This window comes from Myotis myotis, unplaced genomic scaffold (genome assembly GCF_014108235.1).
Source record: "Myotis myotis isolate mMyoMyo1 unplaced genomic scaffold, mMyoMyo1.p scaffold_m19_p_2, whole genome shotgun sequence".
Classification (NCBI taxonomy): domain Eukaryota; kingdom Metazoa; phylum Chordata; class Mammalia; order Chiroptera; family Vespertilionidae; genus Myotis; species Myotis myotis.
Genome location: NW_023416324.1, coordinates 8,112,459 through 8,117,510, shown reverse-complemented (window position 1 = coordinate 8,117,510; position 5,052 = coordinate 8,112,459).

Below are 5,052 nucleotides of genomic sequence, written 5' to 3'. Positions count from 1 at the left end.
GCTTGGAGTCTGTGAGCCATCCGACGCCCCACTTCCCCAGCTAAAGATCAGGAAGGTCTCGGGCTGCCTCCCCTTGGGGATTTCCCCTTGTATAGTTCCCCTCTTAACCAGAGGAGGGTGAGAGAGGGCTGCGTATCAGTTAGACTGCTTTGGGCTGCTGTTAGCAAAAGAGCAGATTCAAATAGGCTTAAATAGTAAAGAGAATGTATTAGTTCTTGCACTTGTTTCTTACAGTTTCTGTAACAAATTCCTGCGAAGTAGGTGATGTAAAGCAACAGTGCCGGAGGCCAGAAGTCTGAAATTGGCATCACTGGGCCTAAGTCCAGGTGTCTGGAGTGGAGATATGCTCTGGGGAGAAGGGTCCCTGGCCTAGTTCAGCTTCTGGTGGCTGCCAGCATTCCTAGGCTGGCTGTTGTATCACTCCAGCCTCTGCCTCTGTGGTCACATTGCCTTCTCTGTGTGTCTATGTCAAATATTTCTCTGCCTCCCTCTTATAAGGATACATGTGATTGCATTTGGGGCCCACCGGGATTCTTAATTCTTAACTTAAATCCACCTTATATTTCTTAAGTCTTAAGTCCCATCTACAATGACCCATGCCTTTTTTTTTCTTTTTGTCATATGAAATGACATTCATAGGTTCTAGGCATTAGAATGTGGATGTATTTTGGGAGACTATTTATCTGTCTACCACGGTTCTCATATCTGAGAAGTGTAGCGTCAAGGTGGACTTCAGGCAAGGCTCGATCCAGTGGCTCATTGTTCTAACTGAGGACTCAACTCTTTACATTCTCTACTCTGCTATTCTTGGTGTCAACTTTATCCTAAGGCTCCCAGGGGCTTCTTCTTTTTTTAAAAAAATTTTTTTTTTATTGATTTCAGAGAGGAAGGGAGAGGGAGAGAGAGAAACATCAATGATGAGAGAGAATCATTGATTGGCTATCTTCTGCATACCCCCCACTGCAAGATTTAGCCTGCAGCCTGGGCATGTACCTTGACTGGGACTCAAACTATGATCTCCTGGTTCATAGGTCGGTGCTCAACCACTGAGCCACACTGGCCAGGCTCTGAGGGGCTTCTTCATTCACATCCAACATGGAAGAAGAGAATTGTCTCCCCCACCATCCCCTTTCTCGAAGACCTCTCTGATTGGACGAGCTTGGATTACATGGCTACCTCTGGGCTGATCACGGAAGCCAGGGGGTGGTGTGTGCTGATGGACCTAAGGCTAGGCCATGTGCTCTATATCCCTGGAGCCAGATTAGGGAATTGTCTGCCCTGAAATTGAATGGATCCGCAAGAGGAATCAGTGGCTGTTGCAAAGGAAGGGTAAATGCTGGGGAGGCCAACTCATCGGAATCCAAGTCTCCCAAGAGAGTGGAGGGACCAGGGAACAGAGAACCCTTGGGGGGATGGGAGCGCCCTTCAGCCCTCTCAAGGAGGTGGTGGAGCAAAGAAAACTCGAGTTGGGGGGTCCCAGAGGGCAAACATGGGCAAATGGGGAGAAGCTCACGCCCATGTAGAAACCTTTGGGGGTCCCTTTCTAACCTGAGGTGGTTCAGGAGGGTGGAGTGTGTGGGCTAAGGAGGCGGGCACACTGGAATTTCAATTCTGGTTCAGATGTTTATTCCCCATGTGATTTTTTTAAAAAAAATAAAGCTTTTAGTTACAGAAAAGTTGCAAGGATTGTACAGAGAGTTCCATACACCCCTCCGAGTTTTCCCTGCTGTCAACATCTTCCATTGCCATGGAACAGTTGTCAACACTAAGAAACCAACATCGGTACATGACTATTAGCTGACTCCCAACTGTATTCGGATTTCACCAGTTTTTCCACAAACGTCCTTTTTCTGTCCAGGACCCAGTTCAGGAGCCCGCACTGCGTTTAGTCTCGCCTGGCCTGTGACAGCTTCTCAGCCTCCCCTTGTTTTCCATGAGCTTGCCGATTTTGAGGAGTTCTGGTCAGTATTTTGTTAGATTGTCCCTCCGTTTGGGTTTATCCGATGTTTTTCTCGTGACTAGACAGGAGTTATGGGTTTGGGGCAAGAATACCACAGGCCCAGTGCCTTTCTCGTCACATGATCTCAGGGGGCATGTGACTTCTTACTGGTATGTTAACCTTGATTACATGGTTAAGCTGGTGTCTGCCAGGTTTTTGTTGTTGTTAATCCTCACCCGAGGATATTTTCCCATTGATTTTTAGGGAGAGTGGAAGAGAGAGGGAGAGACAGAGAGAAACATCGATGTGAGAGAAGCACAGCAATTGGTTGCCTCCTGCATGAGCCCCGACCAGGACCAGGGCCTGGGCCAGGGAGGAGCCTGCAACCAAGGTACATGCCCTCGACTCGAAAAGAACCCAGAACCCTTTGGTCCGCAGGCTGATGCTCTATCCACTGAGCCAAACTGGTGAGGCTTTGTTCCTTGGAGGCAAGTGGAGCCCCCGCTGAAGTGTGTGTGAGGTGGGGTGGGGGGCTGGCCCTGCCTTCTGGAGGATGGATCTATGTATATTATTTGGAATTCTCTTGAAAGAAAGATATGGCCCCCGCCCCCATGTATTCAACCAATCATTTATTTCTATCAGCGTGGGCCCGTGAATTTATCTATCTTATCTCTGGGTTATAATTCCACACCAAGGTACTGACTTCGTTGTGTAAACTGTTCCAGTGTTGGCCGTTGGGCGCGCTTTCCGATGAGCTCCTGTGTCTGTGTGACATCCTCCCATCCTTTTGCTTTTTGAGCATTTCCTTGCTTCCTGGCACTACAAGATGCTCCAAGCTCATCTTGTAGCCTCCCTGCCTCCGGGGTGGAATCGGCCGTTTCTCTAAGGTGTGTGGTTCCTTTGATTGGCGGATGATGTTTAGGAACCAAGATCTGGTTGCTGGGCGTGCTCATTGCTATGGAGGTGTCATGGCTTCTTGCTCTCCTACTGGACCGAGGTAGGACATACCTTTCTTTTTTTTTTTTTTTTTTTTTTTTAAACATATATTTTATTGATTTTTTACAGAGAGGAAGGGAGAGAGATAGAGAGTTAGAAACATCGATGAGAGAGAAACATCGATCAGCTGCCTCCTGCACATCTCCTACTGGGGATGCGCCCGCAACCCAGGTACATGCCCTTGGCCGGAATCGAACCTGGGACCTCTCAGTCCGCAGGCCGACGCTCTATCCATTGAGCCAAACCGGTTTCGGCGGAGGACATACCTTTCTGTGCATGATTCTAAGCCAGACAATGGCTCTGCTCCTCAGTTACCGTGTCTGCACGATGGGGATGGTGATAACTACCCCTCCTGCGTGGAGCCACTGTGAAGTAAGGGTGACATAGTGCCTGGCCCATAAGAAGTTGCCAAAAGTGGTGGCTTTTACTGTGTCAGGGCTGCATGGCCAGAGTATGGGGGCCCTTGTGAGGCTGTGAGGCCTCTGTCTCTTGAGAATTGAAGTCCAAGAATGGGATCCCTGTACTGAGCCAAGACCAAGGGACCTCTGCTTGTCCAGCACTGAGTCTGTACGGGGGGTGGGGTGGGGGAGGAGAGCCGAGGTCGGCCAAGCAGAGGAAACAAGCCCTCCTGCCTTCCACCTGCCCTGGCGGATGTGGATTCTGGCCGACACCTGCATCTGGACTAGATCCCTGGGGGCTGGGCTGGGGGGGGTGGGGGTGGGGGGCGCTGACTCTGAGGCCATGCTGTCATTCAGGGAAAGCAGGGCTGCCTGAGGTACACCAGGCCCTCTCCCCTCATTCCTCACCTGCCCGGAGGCAGATGCAAGCGAGGCATGTTAGGAGAGCCCCTCTCTCGGCGAGACCTGCCCCTGCCCAGCCGGCCCTGCGCTGCTATTTGGCCTTGGCCTAGGACCCAGGGCCCTGCCTTTGCTTGTTGCAGGAGGAGTGGGTGGGTGGGGGTGCTTGGGCAGGACAGGCAGTGGCGGGCATGCCTGTGGTAGGGGTTTTGCCCCCTGAGGCTGTCTGTTCAGTCAGTTTCCAAACCATGTAACTTCAGGAGCCCATCTCAATGGCTTCCTGCAGCCCCACCCCACCCAGTGCCAACCCCCTCCTGTCTACGCAGGCTGTTCATTTTGGGACAACCCATTGAGCTGCACACGTAAGGTCTGCACTTCTATGCCTGTGAGTTAAACTTTGACAGAAACTTTACTTAGTATCCTAGTGGGAGAAACCCTGGCGCTGTGGGTGGGCAAATAAGGGAGCAGCCAGCTCTCATAGGGGGTCAGGGCAGGCTTCCTGGAGGCAGTGCCACTCAAGCTACGTCCCGAGAGCCGAAACGGAGGTGAGAGATCAGGGACGTGACCAAGTCAAGACCCAGGATCTGTCCTCTGGGAACCAGCGACTTGAGGAGACATGAGCAAGAGAGGAGTCGGTGGCTTGCCTCCCTGACCCGACCTTGGCCTTGGCCTGCTCCTGCTCTGTATCCATGTGGGAGGACCCACAGACCCTTCTTGCTCTAATACTTTTTCTAGCTTTTGATGGAGAGTTGCCTTCGACCCCAACAGAGCTTAGCTGTGAGCCAGAGCCTTCCGGGCTTAGGGGTCTGTGTGGCAGGAAAATGAACCTTTTTTTCAGATGTAGTTTGGTAAGAAAGGCCTTTGAGTTTAAAAGTTCATTCTGTGAGCACCTGCTGCGGGCCAGGGCCCGCCAGACCCTTTGCCAGATTTCCACAGGAACCCAACTCTGCAGGGCGGCGGAAGGCCCGGAGGAAGCACTTTATAAACTGTGGCATGCAGTGCACTTGGGCGAGACTTAAAGCCCTCCATGCCTGACTCTGGAATGGTTGGGGAGCCCCCTGTGTGCGTGGGGGGGCAGCTTCGGGCTGGGGGATGTACTGAGATGAAACCCTGAAGGATGCCCTTGATGGAGTCGATATGGGTCACCCCCCTGGAGGAGGCCTCTGTGTTTGTCTCCATAGTAGGCTGTATTGGAGATCCCATTTTACAGATAAGAAAACTGACATCAGCCCTGGCTGGCTTGCTCAGTGGATAGAGCGTCAGCCGGCAGACTGAAGGGTCCCAGGTTCAATTCTGGTCAAGGGCACATGCGTGGGTTGT